This window comes from Dermacentor albipictus, chromosome 10 (assembly GCF_038994185.2).
Source record: "Dermacentor albipictus isolate Rhodes 1998 colony chromosome 10, USDA_Dalb.pri_finalv2, whole genome shotgun sequence".
Taxonomy (NCBI): Eukaryota; Metazoa; Arthropoda; class Arachnida; order Ixodida; family Ixodidae; genus Dermacentor; species Dermacentor albipictus.
In genome coordinates, this window is record NC_091830.1 from 56,265,891 (window position 1) to 56,287,157 (window position 21,267).

Sequence of the window (21,267 nt, forward strand, 5' to 3'; positions counted from 1 at the left end):
CACCGGACTTTGCAGCCACAAATCATGCGGTGAGCGCCGAGCAACGCAGCGTTGGTGCGGCAACGAAACGTGCTCCTGAGCAAGCGGAACTAAACAAAGAACTTGGTGTCTCGGAGGGAGAAACGATCAACGCGAGGCAAACGTAGGGATCGGCACGGACAGCCGGGCCGCTACGCGCCCCGCACCAGCCCCCGCACGGCCGCGAAAAGCGGGTGAGTGGCGCGCCACCTGTCGGGGCAGCGCCGTACATTGCGAAGAGGGGGTCTTCTGTGTTTGCCGCAAGATGGCTCTGCGTGTGCGGCAATCGCAGAAGGAGTGTAGCGAAAACGTACTTTGCTACGTGTTTAACTGCGACTTCTGTAATTTACATGCTCACAATTACCGATATACACCGAAGTATAACTTTCTACGGCACGTTTCTAAGGCAACACCGCATTCAAGGCAGCCGCGTCGGTAGACGGAACTCAGCGTGTCTTTATCGGCTACGCTGTTACCACCACAACAGCGCACTTGGACTTGTTCCCCCACTATACTCTATGGGTGAACGACATGCTGCCCCGGAGAAACCATAAACAGTTTATCTTGATCCGCGAAACGCACAACCAACGCACATTAAACATGGGCGCAGGCACACAAATCAACCGACGAAATCCCCGACACCCTTCCAAAACGTTTCCAGCGGCGTGCGTCAGAGGGCAGTACAGGAACATAAAGAGGCGAATTGTGAACATCTCCCCTGAAGAGTACGCATTTGGGCTCGTTGGTTTATGATTACAATTAGTAAAACAGCATTAAACAACAGGACGAGGAGAGGGAGACACAGGTGCCTGTGTGTCCCTCTCCTCATCCTGTTGTTCAGCGCTGTTTTGCTGCTCGTGAACATCTACCTAGTAGAACGTATGTGACGTCATTCCCTCTTCTTTCGCTTCTCCTCTCCCGGCGCTCCCCTGCTCACTCGGTCGCCAGCTTGCTACAACAGCTGCGCGCGCTCCTTCGTTACATGCTCTGACGTCAGCACCGGAGAGGACACGTAAGGTGCGCTTTGTGCAGAATACCTACGCTGAGGTGTGAGTTGGGCTAAGAGACACCTAATTCAAAGATTAGGGCCGCCTGCCACTTTATCACTAAGAGACACCTAACTCAAAGATTAGGGCCGCCTGCCACTTTATCACTATTTCTTGCCTCCGAGCTCGTCAGGCATTATATTCGGAATCGTGACACCAATTATTATCTGTTTTTTTATTTACATTTGCTCGCCGTCTTATCTGTGGCCGTGACCACTCGCCTCGAGCAGGAGCGGCAAGGCGGAAGTTTCCACTGCGCATTTAGTGGCGTCTTTCTTCTCCTGATTTATAGTGCTACTTGTGAGCGCCTGACTGTGTTGGTGGGCTTTGCATCGCAACCTTGAGGAAGGCGATTTGCACTGTTGTGCAGTCCCGTCGAACAGTTATAGAGAGATCAGCCTTCAAGCTTTGGCTTTATTTTGTCACGGCAGTTTGAAGTGACGGCGTCTCCACGGGCATCGCCATTTATGCGTCGTGTACTATTTCATTGTGGCATGACCGCGTTCTAATTGTAACGCATATTATTTTTAGAGTGCAGCTCTTTGGCGTCCGTTCCTGGGTTTCGCGTCGTCGTCGGCGTTGTCGTCGGCCTCGTAACCAGCTCCGCCCCCCTTTCATCCCCCCAGCGCTAGCAGCGACCGACTGATACCGCTGGATGCCGCTGACGCCGCTAGAGAGTCAAGATAACGTGACTGCATACACTGTAAAAAATTTCCATAATTTTACGGTCAAACCTGCCGTAAAAATTACGTAGACCGTTCAGTTTCATGAAAAATGGCGGAATTCTACGTAAAAAAACGGACGTGAGCTCTGTTTTTTGAAATACGGAGAACCATCCGTAATTTCATGTGGAGGGCAACTGAGCATGTTAAGAGCGAAAAATCAACACGCAACGAATATAAAGAAAAGACACCACCCACGTTTACCAGCAGTTACATAATATCACCATAAGTAACGCTGCTTGAACATTATTCATAGGCGAATTGTAGTACGCACGCACAAACGGAAGAGGTTTCAGCGGTGGCGCTGCTTACCACCCTTCATCGCTTCTACACGACGGGTTGCATTTCTCCGCCTCAACAGTATAGAGTGGACAGCGGCTGGAAATGGCGGTGTGCGTTGGTGGTATGCCTGTTGCATTTGGGATTTCACTGAAAGAATAAGAAGGAATCGACGATGGACTGCTACGCAAGTAAGTGATTTAAGTGTCCTTTTTTGTTGTTGGTGCACGTCGCGCGTGCGAAATGCACCGCGATGGCCGGTGACGGGCTCAACTGTGTTGTGTGAGCATGCCCTGTCAATGCCCTGTAACGACATTCCCGCTTGGCCATGAGGATTGATAAAGCCGCGGCATTGCGAGACTGTGATAAACGGTGTAGCATTTGTTGTGCTGATTGCATATAGAGTACATTGAGGCGCGTAGGCAACATCAGCGAAGATGTCGTCTGTAGCAGTTCGTTATCGGCTGTATGTGCCAGCTGGTTTACTGACGTTGGCATTCCAGTTTTGCATTGTGTTGTGATGTGTTCTTGGCATTCCAAAATAAAGTGCAGTTAGTGTTCCCCTTAGCAATCTCTCACGGCGCGGTGTAACACTATGTTAGCCGTATTCGGCGACGCATTGCATCACAGCGGAATTCTATTTTTCCTTAAGCTTAGGACGCAGTGTGCTTGGCGTGCATAATCGCTATGTTCATATGCGTAATTGAAAGACTGCTTCTGGAATCGAAAGTCTGCTTGTGTATGAAGACCTCATAGAGCATGTTGCATGCGATGCTTCTACATCACAATGAATGGACGGTGTAGCGTGCTTGCTGCCGTAACCTCGTGCGATCTGCAGTGTTACGTAACACTGGTGTAACACGGTGCCTTGGAACACTTTGGGATCGAGCCCGAGCAATCGTGCGCGATCGCACTTGAAAGTGTCCGCGTGGATACCCATTAAGGGTCGCTGGAGAAGAAATTGATTATTTTGCTAGCTGGTAATCGGCATCAGATGTCTCGCGAATTTTTGTTTTTGTTTTGTTTTTACTTCAGACAGCTACCAGGCTGACTATCAACGTTCTGACGCAATACGTCAGCATTTAACGTAATCTGGGAGTGGATTGCCACGTAAATTTTGCCCATCTGCGGCCATAATTGTAAAGCAAGTGCATGTGATAAGTAATTTTTAACGTAACCTTGACACAGAATAGCGGTGCCCAAAAGTGTGTAATGGACATCCAAAATTACAAATGTTCCAAACTGGTATAAGAAAATCAAAAGATGTGTCAACACTGATGTTAAAGGCTGGTTCTAATACTGACTGTCTCTAGTTGCGTAGACTAATTTTCAGCATATAGGCATCAATACAATAATTATTCTAAAATACATGTTGTGAGTTATGTAGAGCAAAATGTCTGCTGTTTTGCCGAATAGAAGGTGCTTCATGAAGTCTTTTTTTAAATGAGCTGAATGATACAATTGAAGACACCAAACAATACCACAGCAATCGGTAATTCGGTGACAAGCTTATGTGCAAGAGCATTTGTATATGAAAATGTTTTTACTTTACTGTGGATGACCGTCTGAAAATACCTGATAATATTTGCTTCAATTGCAGCTATTGCACCACTGAAGGATGTCTGTGTGCCGGTTTGTGCTCAGTTTCTCAGCCAGTGGGCCTGAGAAAGTGTGCCAGAGCAGTCTGTCGAGTAGTGCTCTTTGTTCTGGTAAGCTGTGCCATTCTATTGTATATCTGTCTTGCATATGCAGTCTTAATAGACAGTGACTGCAAATGTTGGTGGAATGACGAGGCCTATGCAAGTAGAGTAATTTTTGCAGATGCATTCAAAGGATAATAGATGATTTGTTTTCCTGTGGCAACAAATTGGTTCAGTATGAGCACGTCGACTTGAAAGGGATATTGTTTCGTACCTGACTTGGTTGCACATATGAGTGGTGTTTAAAAAACACTTATAGTGCCAGAGTTCAAGATTTGAGGCAACAGATAAAACATGCACCAATAAAATAACTGTTTGTCTAGTGTTGGCTTAATGAGTATGCAACAACACCGCACACTGATCGTTAGCACTGTCATGCATGGGCTCCATGGTAACTAAGATTAGCCACGAATAAGCTCACTGTGAGCTAGTGTTGAGCTAACTATAACAGGTGAGTATGCGATGATGTAATTAAGTGCAACATTAGAAGGCAATGTAACAATGTAAAATTATAGCCTGAGCTCACAGCTGTGTTGCGTGGTCAGGCGACCAAAAGATATGAATATTTAAAAGGGAACGAACAGTGCTACTGCCAGTATGAAGTGACAGTGTTGTACACAGCAACATATTCCCTTTGTCCTGTCTGTAGCCCTGTTCGGTTCCCTTCTAAACATGCACCAAGCAGCCCAATTCAGAACGTTCGGCAGGTTGATCTGAATACTTCAATTTGCCAAGCAGGTTAAGTGATGGCACGCTAGCATAATGGGAGCTATTCTGAAAGTTATGTCTGCTATGAAAATGTGTCATGAAGATACTTCACTGCTAAAAATTTGGTGTACAACTGCACAAAGCAGCATCAATAGCTATGTTGCTCCCCCATGTTGTGTCAAGGGTCTGTGCATGTTTTGTAAGATAATCCTTGAGTCGTCGGCCGGTTTGTCCTACATAATTGCGGCTGCAGGACAGTGGGATATTGTAAACAGCACCAACCGTAGTGGTGCTGTTTATGAACAACTCCAGCACATACTTTTTGATGTAAACTTCACGTGTTGCCCTGGTCCGGTTAACATTTTGTACATGCCCAGATTGCTTGGCACTGAAAATAAAAAGGTAGTTTCAACTCTCTGAGCAATTTGCTTGAATTGATGGTTGCCTTTGTGTACAGATTGCATAACAGTCATAGGCCTTGGCTTTCTCGAAGTTGTCTGACCTGAGACGTCAACTACGTTCAACTCCATTAAATGCTTCTTGGCAATGCATGCTAAAAGGCAGTGCGAACGCACTGTTAAAAGCAAACATTGTACTTGGTTATGGAAGCTCCCCTCCACGTCGGGGTGGTACCAAAGGTTAAATGTGCTCTCTGGTGTTCCTGTAGAAACAACATGCTTCAGTGTTCAGGTGCACCAATAGAAAAGTTAAAAACACCTTTGAGTGCAAGGAATAGCTCCAGCTCAATGCTCACCACAGAAAATCTTCAGGCCCAGATAGTGGAGCTTGCCTTTCAGTAGTATTGCTTACTTGAACATGCGTGGCACTTTGTAGGAGACATTAAAAAGTTGCTCAACCACTTTAATTGCGACTTTTCACTGCCGAGAACACTGTCAGCTAGTCGTAAAACACTAGCTGCTGTAAGAACCAGCGTAGTAAAGGTATTCTGCTTCATTGGAAACTTTTTACCATATATAACGTGAAGTAAGGCTACTAAATGGGTTGAGTGATTTGTTTTCTGTCTTCTTTACAGTGCTAGATGAGCTCATGGAAGGGGGAAAACTACATTTCAATAGATGAAGTGCCAACAGAGAAAGCACAGTCAGAAAGAACAAAGACAGGACAATGTGCTACTTGCAACTGTTTATTGAGGTCAAAAGCACTGAATATATAGCCATGAAGAGAGGGGGAAGAAAAAAATAAATACGCACTGATTATGTGAACGCGCATGTGCAAAAATATGTAAGATGTATATGAAGGGAATCATAAGATTAACCAAAATCAAAAATTTATCTAAAAACATGCGTTCATTTCTGTAAATAGTCGGAGACGGGGTGTCGACACAGGTGTCCCCTCTTTTCTTAGGCTGGTTGGCCTCCAAAAGTTCACGTGCCACAGTGTCATTGCTTTTAAACATGATTGTTGTATCAGGAAGCCTTGCTTCACGTACTTGCTTATTCTCATTCTCACATGCCTTGCAATGAAGCAGCAAGTTTGAGCCATAACCATTTTTGAGTGAAAGCTTGTGCTCCTGCAGGCGTTCATTAATACATTGGCCAGTTTGTCCGGTTTACTCCTTCCCACACTTCAGCGATATGCAGTATACGACCCCTTCTCCGTACTTCACAAAAGGGTTTGTGTGTTTACTAGAACACTCTACTTTCTTAGTCATCATATCCAATCAGACGGCACAAAGTAGCAAGTTTTTGGGGCTCGGAAGAAACCACAGGAATTTTGTATTTCACGATGACATGTTTAAGATTATGCGCTGCTTTGTGAGAATACGGTATCACCACTGGTTTAGCTTTCTTTTCCAATGTTTGACCTTCTTCACTGCTTCAGTTTCTTTCTTTTTGCACCTTTTTCAACAACGCCTCTGAAACTTTGCTCAAAACCAAACAAGGAAAGGCAGCTTTCTTCAACTTCAAAATCTGTTCGTCAAAGGTTTTGTGTGCCTTATGACAGCACAATTTTTTAAGGGTAAATTCAAGGCACATAGTGGCAATCGCACGTTTAACAGTCTTGGAGTGCATAGACTTATACTGCAACAATTAATTGCAGGGTCGGTATACCGACCTCATGCCCACAAGGAATTTCTGCCTTATCCAGTGGCGATACCGTATTCTCACGAAGTGGCGCGTAATCTTAAACACGTCGCCGCTAAATATAAAATTCCTGTAGTTTTTGCTGCGCCCCGAAAGCTTGCTACTTCGTGCCTCCTGATTGGATCTCGTGACTCTAAAAGTAGAGTGTTCTATTAAACATACAAATCCTTTTGTGAAGTGTGAAGAAGCGGTCGTATACGGTGGAAGTGTGGGAAAGAGTATATCGGACAAACTGGCTCATGTATCAGCGAACACCTGTGGGAGCACAAGCTTTCGCTGAAAAATAGTTATGGCTCAAACTTGCCACTTCATTGCAAGGCCTGCAGGAATGAGAATAAGCAAGTATGTGAAGCAAGGCTTCAGGATACAACGATCGTGCTTAAAAGCAAATACACTGTGGCACGTGAACTGTTGGAGGCCAACCAGATTAAGAATAGAGGGGATGCCTGTGTCAGCATGCCTGTGTCTGAATATTTACACAAATGAATGCATGTTTTTAGATACGTTTTAGATTTTGGCTAATCTTATGATTCCCTTCATCTTCTGTGTTCTCGCGCGTGCACCTTCACACAAGCAATGCTTCTGTTTTTTTCTTCCCCTTCTCCCCATGGCTATATATTCAGCTGCTTTTGACCTCAATAAACAGTTGCAAGTAGCACCTTGTCCTGTCTTTGTTCTTTCTTACAGTGTTGTCTCTGTTGGCGCTTCATCTTCTGAAAGCCCTTCACCAAGTAGCCCCACAACGTGTTCTACTGGAAAACTACCACTAGACAGTGATCTTCCATTTCTTGACCTCATTGTTTTCTTTGGTGAGTGTCATGTGCACTGCATCTATGCCCTGTCTTTTAAGGAGGGAATTCTGCCTTTCACATCAGTGCACTGTTCGACTGAAGCTCTGTCACAGAAGCACGAAATAGCATCCTCAACAAGTCGAGAACTTCTATACCTAGGTCTAACATTGGCCTACAGTGGTGTGACCACTGTTAGATCACATTCAGAAGGTCAGCCATAGTCTCAAAATCTGTGTTCAAAAAGGTGAATCAGACCAGGCCTTCACGCAAAGTAGCAAGAGGCACATGCAGCAGTTCAACTGTGTGGTTGTTTACAACATCCCGCTGTCCTGCAGCTGCAACTAGGCAGGACAAATAGGCCTAATATTTGTTTGTGTGTGTGTGTGTGTGTGTGTGTGTGTGTGTGTGTGTGTGTGTGAGCATGCGCGCGCGCGCGCGCAATTAACCAAAAGTCTTAGCCTGCGCTCGTGTTGTTTGGCCTACTGTCTTTTCATGTTGTCCCCAAGCAATCAGTCGGTGTCACATTCTTATAGAATTTGCAGTTATGAGATTCATGCTTTGGAACATGATCAGAAGCTACCAAATGGATGACATAATCCATCTACATGTGTTGGTGTAGATAAATGTGTCTGTGCAGTAGGGGTAGGGGTAGGGCATCATATGTGCTTGTTTAGCACTTACGTATGCACTTTTGTTTCCAGAGCTTGTGACACAGTGATTCAAACTATGTCTGTGAAAACAGTGCTGCACGTTGCAAGGAAATGTTACAACACTTGTAGGTGAAGCTCGGTGTTGTGAGAGGTTATAGAAACTTGCTTTTTGCAAGTTTCTAGAGCATTTTTTAAAGATGCTTAACTCCCGCGTGCATCGCGTTCATGACTCACATGAAACTGTCAACAAGTATGTCCTTTATGCCATCCGTTTCTAAAGATTACATGAATATAATTAACCTTTTGAGGGTCGATCTTTTTCGCCATATTCGACCGCCCAGGGCCGATTTTTTTTATTGCAGATTCCAATTCTTAGTGACTTATTTCGAAAAAAATTTACCGTAATTTTTCTAGGGTGTCCGTAAAGCCAGAAAAAAATTATTTTGCGTTGGTATACCATATGTACTCTTTATTCATGAATAACAATAATAAAAAAGGAAATAAACCTATAAGAGTAAAAAATTTGTTACATTGTTATAGTTCAAGGCTTTGAAAATGTGCACATGAGAATACTTTGCAAGACTCAAATGTTCCTGCTCTTACACTAATACATACTATTATGAGCAATATCTAAGGGAACACAGGAACGCGTAGAAAACACCCTCAGACCCAGCTATATGGGTGATACGCAGCGGCCACCATCAGAAACAAAGTGGAAAGGGGGACGCTGTTGTAACAATTGTTCACACTCCCGCCATGCGTCTGCAAAGTGCGGAATTTCACATCGCCAGCAGACAGTGATAACACTGTTCGATATTGCGTCACTGGTAACCTTTTGCGTCGAATCATTACAAAAGATAGCACTGTTCCGGACTTCTATATTGATTTGTGGTAAATCTTCTAAACCGGGAAAAAATTGTCTTTAAGGGTGAGTTCAAAATAAATTTATTGGCGCTTGCTGAATATTAAAAAGATATTGAAGCAAATGAAATAAGGCAATAGCGTTATTGCAGCTTATCCTCGTCCTTTGCTTTGTTCGTTGGTGTCCTAATAATGCGTCATGCCGCCGTCAACTTAACGACGGCCTCCATTCTTTGAGGCAAAGACGCGTAGACAGCCTCGATGAATGCGGTATCACGCTGAAGGCGGGCTTCCACTCATGTTCTATTGCTTCCCATAGTTGGTCGGAGTTCGCCAGTTCTAGTGAGCTCTTCGAAAGGTTCACTTTCATACGGCCCCAAACGTGCTCTATAATGTTCATGTCGGCACCCTTCGCACACCACTGAAGTTGCATTACCCCTCGCTCTTCCAAAAGGCGCGCCACGTCCTTCGATGTGTGAACGGGAGACAAGTCCTGCTGGAAAAAATAACACCCATCCGGGTGCGGCCTGTTCAACACATAGGGGATCATCTGGTGCTCGAGCAGAGTGCAATACGCAGCACTGGTGAACCTCCCATCAATTCTCACCAGTGGGCCTAGGCCTGCGTGGGAAATCGCCCCCAGACGTTCACAGACACGTGTCCACTGGCGGCCACCTCCTGGATATTCTGCGGACTAAAGCGTGTGTTAGCGGTCCACCACACTCTCTCTCGTTGGTCCCAGCGGCTCGAGAATGTGAACTCATCAGAGAAAACTACATACTTCTACTTACTCTCACTCCAGCTGCGGTGTTCATAGCAAACCTCAGGCGAGCCGCTTTGTTGGCTGCGGTGAGCAGAGGTTTCTCTGCGGCGATGTGACTTTGCAGTCCTGCTTCTCTAAGCCTTTGTCGTACCGTGCTGTCGCTCAAGTTGTTCAAGCCAAGAGCACCTCGAACGTCTTTTGCACTTTGAAATGGCTTGTCGCTGATGGCAGCCACGATGCAAAGGTCTTGGTCGTTCGTTGTTGATCGAGGTCGTGTGCAGTGCGGTGCATCGTTTATGCGTCCTTCGTCTCGGTAAGCCTGGATAATCCGGTTGACCGTTTTCAATGGGCGGCTTGTCACGAGAGCAATATTGCGCTGCGTACAACCTCTTTTAGACATTTCTATTATATCTTCCCGCTCTTTAAGAGGCACTCGAGGCATCTTGAGGCTACAAATTCGGAGTTGACTGCTCTGCGTGGGCCACTGCAGTGTGCGACGTGAATTTTTTCTGAACGAACTTCGTGCAACAGTCGCATGAGAGACAGTTTGTCAATGTTCTTTTTTTTTTAATTTTTCTTTATTCTATTCCTCTGTCGTCATTGGTTCGAGCGTCGCCGCTGTTCAAGGTGCCACTGACAACCGAGTGCGTCGATTCAAATAAAGAATTGGTTTGAAATACAGGGCAAACTTCTCGGGGTACTATCAAGCGGTTGCACGAGCAAAAAAAGAGAATGAAAGAAAAGAAAGTGAAACGGTGTAGGTCACTGGCGACGATCACCGTCTTATCGGCTGTTGGACGATCCATGACGTAAGCTGCTCCTTTGTAGAAATGCCAGCGTGGTGGGGGTGCCAACAGTTAGTGGAAGAGCGCTCTCCTTACCCCCTTCGTTTTTCACAGTGCCATCTGTGTATCGCTCCGAGTCTGTTTCAAGGCTGTTTGCCATGCGTTCTTGTGTTCCCTTTCATATTGCTTATGATAGTATATCCATAGCGTAATCGAACTGTGTAGGTGCACGCACTCAAGAAAACTGTGCGGTTGTGTGCCCATCAAAAAATCAAAACGTGCTAATCTTCATCTTATCGCCAACCAGATGCAATTAGTTTTCGCGAGTCTAAAAAAAAAAAAAAAGGAGCAACAGAAGCGCATGCACGGCAGCAACCTTCCTATGCGCACCCCTGCAAGCACTAAATGAGCGAGAAACAAGCAGTAGCCTTTTCAGCGATTAGTAACGAGATAGCCATCAGTTTTGCAAGCGCAAGAAGCCGAAACGGCCTGCGAAAACAAAACCCAAACCGCCACCCGCCCGCGCGCATGCCAATGCGCTAGCGGTAGTACATAGATGCGCAGGAGCAAACTAGCTCTAAAACAAACTATGCAACGAAAACTGAGAGAGCGAGGCGTGCTAAAGAAATTCCCTGTATTTCCACATAATGGCAGCACATGACAGAAAAGAAAAGGTTAGGAAATTGTCGCGCTTTTTAAACCTACAGACAGCGCCGTAAATATACGGCATTGACCATTTTTGTACTTCGCGGTGCGCTATATTTACGTCATTGACCCTCGAAGGGTTAAGGAGTCATGCTCCTTGAAACAATTTATCATAACAACATTGCAAAATGCCACCTGAGGGTCTCGCATCTCTTACATCTGCTGTTTTGCACATCATAATTTAATAAAACTGCATTTAGTAGCTGCTCAGCACAGGCCCCATTTTGTTTTATCACACTTTGTCTTTTCTCCCCCTGCCCCAGGTCTTATTTCAACAACTGCTATCTGCAGGCCGTCATAAAATTGCTTCAACATTGTTGACAGATTCCAATATTTTTTTCGAACCATTCTCTCATGTGATCTAAAGAAAATTAACTTGATTAGCCTGACATGAAGATGAATTTGAAATAATTTATTTATTGTACTTGCTTGGTAGCACTGAACTGTTTCTTTAATCAATATAATACTTACAATTCACCTTTGTGTTGCTGGGTACCCGTAGAGATATGGTTAGTTATTCACCAGAAAGGATCCCGAATTTTCCACCTTCTTAGTGTAGGTTAGACACTCACTTGTTGCACTTCACAAAGAGCAACTTGTGGTTGCTAGGAAAGAAAAGTTCACTGAGAATTTTCATGCATCCAATTTGATTCTGTGTACTAGCATGTTTGTATTAGCATGTATTTCATGGAGTTGAGGCTCCATAAAAGTACATTCTGTCATTCAATGTCTGTGACATGGTTAAGCAGGTTGACCATATCTAATTAGAACTTCCTATGTTCTCGGGCACTTGTTTGCAACTTAAATTATGTGGTTTGGTGCTGTCAGTGTAAGCCTAATGTCGTTTCTTGTTCTCCCAGGAAGGACGCAAGCATTGCAAGGAGCCATTTGACCTGCCGCCACACTAATATTGTATTTGGTAAGGTCTATTACAGATATTATTTCATGTAGTATGTGCTATAATTGTGTACAATGTGTTCACAACTTCAGTAGGTGGGCTGTTCGACAACAGGTGTTTACAAATTAATAATTATAAGAGATGTTCAAGGTCATTAGTGATACAATTGCTGCTCACTGCTGAATTTTTTTCCAAATTAAATGATGAGCCATCCAGCAAGTGCGGCTCTCCTGGCTAATTATACAAACTTTCAAATACGGTTAATTTTTTTATCACAAGTGTACAGCAGTCGGGGACAATTGTTCACAGCGACAATTTCATAATATTTACTTACATGCAAAAGTCAGTCAAATGTCAGGTGTACTTATGAAGTTTTGTGAAACAAGTTCATCATCATATTGCTTACTTCATTGAAAAGTTTGTCGTGGAATTCTCACTTCTATGAACAGATCAACAGTTGTCGAACGATGGTCGTCTCTATAGCCAATGTTTGGGCAAGAGCCTTGTCTTCACAGCACTAACAAGAGACTTCTTTGCCATGCAGCTTGAGCTGATCAGTATGAAGAGATTACATAGGATAGGAACACAAAGCATTAGTGGGCCTCTTCGATTATCAGTCCTTGACAGTCCTGGACTGCTTAGCACTGCTGTCCCGCATTCGATTTTTTCAATCAGCTTCCGAAGCCCCATCCACCAGTCCGAGGGCAGCCAGTATCGCATTCGTTTTACCAGAAGTCACAGACTCTGCGGACTCTCGGAGCTGTCAGCAGATATTTGTTCAGACATATGCAAGTAGCTACCAGACGGCGGCTGTCTTAAAAAGATGCATGGGGCTTGACGCCATGTTTTAAAAGAGGCTGTGTGTTTATGTGTACTTTGTGCGTTCCAGACAGAAAATATCATGCACTCAGCTATTGCTTCCGCTAAACCGATGCTTTGTGTGCCATAGTGCGAGGTTTTCATGAGTGGTCGAATTGCTGCAACCTTAGTCCTTGTGTTTTTTTTAGGGCAAAGCACAGTGATCAGGTGCAAATGCTTGCTTTTCTTGATGTGTTTCGTGAAATCTGTCATGCTCATTGCTATATGCATTGTAAACAGGTAGATTTCGCTGTTCAGATGAGTGAAACTGGTGGACGAGGAAACATATCATATTGCATGTAGATATTTAATGCTGGTAGCTGGCGTCGCATACAGGGTGTTTCACGTAACTTGAGCCAAACATTGAAAATATGCAAATGCCACATAACTGCACAGAACCAAGGTAATGTTGTTTGCCCTCGCTTCGAGATACTCATTTTTTTTTTTGCCAGGTTAAATCATTAGTATTATGTAATTAATCAACTTCTCAAATATTATGATTAATACATGCTACATAAAAGTGTTTTTCCTAGCGTGAAAGAAGCCTGCAAATACACACTAAATACACATATTCGCAGCACTTTGCGTGTATTCGCAAGCTTCTTTCTCGAAAAAACACTTCTACGCAGCATGTCTCGGACAACAGAAAGCTCTATGGGGAGCTTTTCATGTTGCTTTACAATTTTCTCATGGACACTTCTAATCTAATTATATTTGAAAAGTTGATTAATTAATGAAGATAAAATATTTATTGTGGTGGAATGAAAAAATATCTAAGTATCTCCAAGTTACAGCAAACAATGTTACCTTGGTTCTGTCGAGCTACGTCACATTTGCATATTTTTATTGTTTGGCTCAAGTTACATGGGACAACCTGTATAATCAGAGCTTCACCAATTGCCGTTGACATGTGTGCCGATTCCTTCTGTTACCCAAATTCGAAATTTTGCTTTTGGATGTGCAGGATTAGTGGACAGTGTAGACGCGCTTTGTCCTAGACACACGTCAGGCCTTTAGTAGACGGTTTCACGAGCTTAGAGAATATCGGCCTGTGCTTTGTGGGTGAACAGTGATGTGGCACAACCGTGTTTTTGCTTATTTTTGTGTGGCAATGACGCTTAAATTTTACAGGAAATGAATGAGCTGGCTTGAATACAGCGGTTAAGGGGCCCGAAGAGCGAGAGCACGATGTAAAGTGAGCTTTGTTAACATGTTCAGTGTGCTCAGGCTGCGATTCCATTATGCAAGCTTTATGGTTGTGTCGGCGGCATGGCCTCTGAGACTGCACCATTTTGATGACCACGCTACTGAATTTGCTGGGTAGGGCGCTATCTACAAGTAGCTAAAAGCATGAGGTCACGGGATTGAATCCCGTCCACGGTGGCCGCATATCAATGGGGGCAAAATATGAAAACACCCATGTACTTAGATCTAGGTGCACATTAACGAACCCCAGGTGGTCGAAATTTCCGGAGTCCTCTACTACGGCTTGCCTCGTAATCAGAAAGTGGATTTGGCACGTAAAACCCCATAATTTAAGTAGCTAATAGCAGACAACAGCAGCCAGGAGAGCGACTTCCAATCACGGTGCTTTCAAACAAAACCTTGTACAGTCCCAGGCAGCGGGATCACATGACTGTGATGTGCCCTTCTGTCAATGCAAGCCAGACCAGAAGCCGCAGGTGGTTTGCGGACAGTCTGGGACTGCATAATCGAAGGGGCACAGTGCTCTCACATACATTATGTCCACTGCGGGACGAAGGCCTTTCCTAGTAATCTGTAAATATATATGGTTTGCGCCAACTGACTCCATCCTATGCTTGCATATTTACAAATTTCGTCATGGTGCCTAGTTCTTTACCGTCCTCATCAGCGCGTTTTTTTAAATTTATCATGCATCATTTTTTGTCGTTCTGTTGCTTGTTGAGCAAGCCTTCATTCTCAAGCTCCATTTTTATCATGTCAGGTTTCAGTCTCTTAGGTTAGTTTTAGCACAATGCAATGATGGTACCTTTATGTGACTTAACTCTTCTAAACAATTTATAGTCTTTAAATTTTTTTCTACTGATCCAGGACTCCTGTGACTAATTGCCTTAAGTAACATACTTCATTGCCTTCTTGCCCTAGAAAATATAACCGGTGCCTTCTTGCGGGCCTTTAAAGTGGCAACATGTGTACTGCGGACAGTAGGGCATGTTCAGATAAATTCAACTGGACATGCCTGGCGATCACTTTTAATTTTGATTTAAAAATTTATTTTGCTGCCCGAGCCTGGCGACAATAAAATTAACCTTAGTTTTCCAAGAAAAAAAAAGGTGTCTCTGCAAAAAACAATATAGAATTACCTGTTTAGTTAAAAGCATTTTCCCTGGATTTTACCGAATCTGCATTTTGAATAGATCCTTAAGGAAATAGTGTTGTCGCTGTGGTTTTAAAAATATTTTGTACCAGACTGCAGGCCAATAGCATTAATTCCAACTAATTATCACAGAGTATCCCCACTATGGTATAAAGAAGAAAAATTTTGGAAAGAAACATTGCATAAATTTACCAGTTTTTTTTCTTTGCATTTACTAATAGCACGGAATTTGGCCATCCTGTTGCCATGAGTCGTAGAAATTTGAGCAAATAGCTCTGTCCTCATTGGCTCTCAAAATCCACGGGAAGTGCTCATGTTTAGGCACGTTAATGAATTACTCTACTTTAAATTTTTTTAGGAGAGGCTTGATTCATTTCAGAAATTTCCCAAATTAAGCACATTCACATGAAGCAATGCAATCTGGAAAAATATGTTGCATTATTTGTTTCGTTATGGGATTGCAAGTCAAGAAACGGACAGAATAAACAGTACTGCCTGCCAGAGCCATGTATGGGGTCCAGGCATAATTGCAGGCTTCGTTACAAAAAGGACAAATTTTTCGGTGAACACAGTGCAATATTATAACTTTTTATGAAGATGGGAAGGGTATGTTGATGCATTCATGACCGTAACTTTCAATTTTCACTGCTTGAGTAAAAAGAATATTACACATTGATACTTCTTCCGTGACACAAACCATATCCGAAAGGGGCTGACAGCTGTTGTGACACAGTTGTGGTGCAAGCATGGTTTTTTTGTATTGTTGCTATTGTTGCTATTCTACCAGCCTATCAGCTGGACAATATCTTTGGCTTGCTTGTTCTGGGTCGGAAGTAAACAACATGCATGGTTTGCGCTTGTTTCAAGAGTACTTCATTGTTTTGGGAAACAGTAAAACCTGCAAGGTTGTTTAATGGAGCAGTGAAAGTTGAAAGCTATGGTCTGCAGTATGTGGCCATGGCAGCTCTACCTAAATATGGGAGATGTAATCTCCGAATGTCATAATGTGCACGTGACATCCAAGCAAACCATCAATTGACTTGGGTCCTTTCTATCTGAAGCTTTTTATGCTATAAGGCTACGAATGAATATATACCAACATGGCTGAGTCTGAACCATTTCTTTTGACAAGAGCACTTGTAGTGACAGTTGTGAATACGAAATCATTGTTTATCTGAAAAACAATAGTGATGATGATAGTAAATAATTGAACAGCCTTAATTGATTGGTGTTTCTTTCTTTCCAGGCAAAGCCGAAAGCCTCTGCAAGCAGCCAGTCATTCCAAGTCTCAACCAATCCTTCCTCCAGTCAGCTAATTTCTAGTGTCCATGCGGAGAGGACTTGCGCAAGAGTGGACACTGGACACTAAAAAGGCGACAAGGACAGACGTAAACTTCCAACCGGTGTTCATTACAAAAAGGTATGTATATGTACTCTTGCACACTTGATCATAATCTGTTACAATCGTGCAAGTCAACATGGCCATCACAAATAAACGAGCGCACCAAGGCCTAAGGCGGCTTCCTGCATACAGTCCCCAGATAATCAAATTCTTTAACAGTCAGTGCTATAGGGATGGCTTGCTAACGCAGTTGCATTCTACAATAGCCGCTGCCTCAATGATGAGTCTAGTGTTTTCTTTCACACTGCTTGCTATTATTTCTGTTTTTTCAAACAGCCGATGACATTTGCATTGGGAGCAATGGATTCCAAAGAAACCTTCTTTCCCTTTTTGTACTTTCCGATTATGTTCCTGTAGTCTCAAGTTTAGGGAACTTCCCATTTGTCCCACGTAACGCTGCCCGCAGGAAAGAGGTATGCTATACACTATTCCTCTTGAGCATTTGATGAAACCCTTTCTCTGCACAATGTTGCATGATTTTGATTGTCTGCTGACAGGGCTGGTTTTGGCACATAACTTAGATAGCTTGCGGGGCACGGAAGAAATGACCAAGACTGCAGTCCTTTGGCCTATTTTCTTTAGTTAGACCTATGTGATACTGTTCGCAGGAATCTAGCAGTCATCCCATACATTCACGTTATCTTGCATAAACTAAAGAAAATAGGCGAAAGGGCGGGAGTTTCGGTCGTTTTTCTCGCACCCAACAAGTTATCTCAGTTATGTGCCAAAACCAGCCCTGTCAGCAGACAATCAATTTCATGCAACATTGCTCACAGAAAAGGTTTCGTCGAAATGCTCAGGGGGAGCAGTGAATAGCACACCTCTTTTCTGTGGGCAGCGTTACGTGGGACAAACGGGAAGGTGCCTAAATATGAGACTACAGGAACATAACACAAAAGTACAAAAGGGAGAGAGGATTTCCTTGGAATCCACAACTCCCAATGCAAATGTCATGCACTCTGAAAAAACAGAAATAATAGCAAGCAATGCACAAGAAAGCACTAGGCCCATCATTGAGGGGGCAGATAACGCATAAGGCAACTGCATTAGCAAATTATCCCTAGCGTTGACATTAAAGAATTTGCATACCTGAGGTCTGTATGTGGGAGGCCGCCTTAGGATGTGGGGCGGCCTTAGTGGGCTCTTGTAACTGATTAGGATCAAGTGCACAAGAGTATATATACATGCCTTTTCGTAATAAACACCAATTGGAAGTTCGCACCTGTTCTTGTCACCTTTTTAGTGTCCCGCGTTCACTTTTGCGCTGGTCACTTCAGCATAGAATACCAACTAGCCCGGTCTCACTCTGCTTTTTTCAGTAAAGCAGAATAAACACAGGTTTTTTCAGATTCAAGTGGCTTGTTGTTTCTCGAACACAAATCTGTGTGTATGCTGTGTACATGTTGGGTGTAGAACCCAAGTGCAACATGACGACACTGACACGAAGAATAAGCGGTGTAGAAAACAATGACACTAGGAGGAAACATGCAAACACAGCACATTCTGTGTGGTGTATTTCCTGTGTGCTATGATTTCTGCCCCATTTCCAGCTATATCTTAAATGATGTTGCAAGTTATCCACGTTGTAATGTACGACTTGGGTGGTTCATTGCCGAAAATAACTTATTCCAATGAACGAAACAATTTGGCTCGAGAACACAAGCATTCCAGTCCCCGTTTCTTCATTACCAAAGTACGGTCATGTACTATAATCACAAGTACGGGGCTCAATTTACAGCATTTCCGTTTTACGGAACTCACCGTTTTTCTTATTTGCAAAATACGGTCAATTCTGTGATCACAACTACGGAGCTCACCGTTTTCCATTTAACGGAAATAATTTTTACGGCCTGTCCGTTCTACGGAAACACCGTTTTCCATTTAACGGAAACATTTTTACGGCCTGTCCGTTTTACGGAAACACCATTTTTCATTTAACGGAAATAATTTTTACGGCCTGTCCGTTTTACGGAAACACCGTTTTTCATTAACGGAAAAGTGTCCGGCAACGTTTTACCTGCAACTTTGACCGTAAACTGAAGAAATTTTTTTTACAGTGTAGAACACCGTCGCCGCCATGCAGAAAGAGGAGGAAAGGGTCCCCCCCCCCCCTGTTCTTGTGTGGCGGATAGGGTGCTCTTCAGTTGCCGACGCGCCGGTTATTTCACGTAGGCCCCGGCACGTCGACGAATACGTGACCACTTTCCCACGGCTAGACCTGGTTCTTAGCGCTGCGGAAGCGAGGGTATCATATTGTTTGTGTCGGCATCGGCGGCGTTGTCCCTGAGACCAACTCCGCAGCTGGGGTTGACTCACTATCGGCGTCAGCGGCATCAGTCAGTCGCTGCTATCTCTTCCCTCCTCCCTTTATCGTGTTGTCCGCTTGCTGCGCGCGCTTCTGCCCCCATCGTTTGCCGCTGGGTGTACACGCCGCCCCCCTCCCCCCTCTTCCTGCGAGTCTCCGGTTGTCAAAGCGCCGGCTCGAACTTAATTCCTTTCTTCGCTCCTCCTCCAATGCAACCCCAGTGCGGTGGCAATCAGAGAGCCAGATCGGTGGCGGCGGATCTGTATATGTGCACCGCCCGAGCAGAAATTGCCGCTGCCGTTCGCCCTGTGCGGTGGCAATCAGAGAGCCAGATCGGTGGCGGCGGATCTGTATATGTGCACCGCCCGAGCCGAAATTGCCGCTGCCGTTCGCCACTGCGAAATTATCTGCCAGTTCTTTCTGAGCCATGAGCGAGACGACCGATGGAAGTCCTCCGTCTGCTGCTGCTGCTGCTAAACGAGCTGCCAGAGCAGAGGCCCAGCGCCGTCGCCGTCAGAATCCAGAGGTGCGTGCCGCCGAAGCAGAAGCTTACCGTCGCCGCGGTCGAGATGATCCAGGAGTACGCGTCGCCGAAGCAGAGGCTAAGCGCCGCCGCCGAGAAGACCCTGCCGTTCGCGCCGCCGAAGCGGAGGCTCATCGCCGCCGTTGAGAGCAACCAGCAGTAAGCGAGGCTGAAGCAGAAGCTCATCGCCGCCGCCGAGAAGACCCTGCCGTTCGCACCGCCGAAGCGGAGGCTCATCGCCGCCGTCGAGAGCAACCAGCAGTAAGCGAGGCTGAAGCAGAAGCTCATCGCCGTCGCAGAGAAGACTCTACCGTTCACGCGGCCGAGGCCGAGGCCAAACGCAAGCAAAGGCTCGCATTTGCTGCGCTCAAATTTCGCATTAGGAAGTAACGTAATCGTCGCTAATTTTTTTTATTGTTTTTCTTTGAGAATGAAAGTCCTCCCTCATGTTACGTTTGCGGTCGTGTGATTTCAAACATTCCAAGACTAAAAGCAATCGAAACTGGTTCTCTTCTTGTTCTTCTACTGTCGTTCCCCGAATTAGCACTGCTTCATCTTTGGTGGTTTGAGGCACAGCACGCTTCCCGTCTTTGTTTTATGCAAAGCATACAAGCCGCACAACCACGCTCTTCCTTGCTGCGCCGCGCGCGGCCGCGTAGTTACCATATGACGTCATAACAGCTGCAAAAGCGGAGGCTCAACTCGTGCGCTCGCTTGCGGCCGCGTAGCTACATAGCCGGGTCCCAGCTCGTGCGCTCGCCTGCATGAGTTGTTTCTTCGTCTAGCCGATTCGAATATAGCCAAGCAGCAGCAGTTCACCAGGCTAAACAGTGGTTCAACAACTAAAATAAAGGCTAGTATGCTTCGCATCCTGGGCTTAACCTTAGCTAAGCCACAGCCACTTTTTGTCCCTCTGCAGAGTATAGGAAATCAAGAAATAGGAAATTAGGCGCTACGCGACGAGTGAGAAGGCCCGCTCCGGCTCTCTCGTCGGAGTGGCCTCGAGATCGTGAATCCAACCCTTCTTCCAATGTCGAAACTTGCCGAGCCGCCGTTAGAGACGCTGGCTATAGTTACGGACACCGCGCGCGTTCGGCGAGAATGCGGGGAGGCTCAGACGGAACAAGGATGACGTTGGCGGTACCTCTATCTCATATTTTAGTGCGTTGCCGCGTTGTTGCTGCTATAGCGTCATTCAGTTTCTGGAGACAAATATTGCTTTACAGCGAAAGCATTACTGTTCGCGAACTTGCGATTTCGCCTTGGCGGTGCTCCGAGGAGGCACAGACGTCACAACGCGCACCTCGCCGCGGATATTTCTCTCTTTCTCTCTCGCTCCCTAGTCGCTACTGCGCATGCACCACTAGTAGCACCGAGCCACGGGTGTTCCGCCGCTGCGCAGCGCCGCGACTTTCCGCCGCGCCCGTTTGGTATGACGTCTCAGCACGTTCCTCGTCGTGACGCTCGCCTCCGCTCGCTTCCCCAGCTGCATCGCATGCCTGATAACATGTCGGATGATTGGTTCCACGCCGCATTTAGATGGGGGCCAAACGCAAGAACGATCTTGTACGTACCTTTAGGTGCACGTTGATAAAGCCCAGGAGGTGAAAATTAATTTGGAATCCCCAAAAACGGTGTCCATCGTAGTACTGGGGATTAAGCACAGGAAGGTAAAGAACTTATTAATTAGAATATTATTACACATTTTCGCAGCGTACACGCCATGTCTAAAGTGCGCCTAGGTCTTATGGCGTTACAAGCTGTGTTTGGCAGGTTTGATTTGCACAAC

At 45.1% G+C, this 21,267-nt stretch overlaps 1 long non-coding RNA gene across 1 annotated transcript; it reads left to right on the plus strand.

Annotated features, from left to right (window-relative positions):
* Nucleotides 1–2,158: 2,158 nt before the first annotated feature.
* On the plus strand, nucleotides 2,159–17,091 carry LOC135917069 (uncharacterized). The gene is made up of 4 exons (XR_010569171.2): nucleotides 2,159–2,256; nucleotides 3,666–3,774; nucleotides 11,994–12,052; nucleotides 16,495–17,091. It is a non-coding gene; the product is annotated as an uncharacterized lncRNA (long non-coding RNA).
* The last annotated feature ends 4,176 nt before the right edge of the window (nucleotides 17,092–21,267 follow it).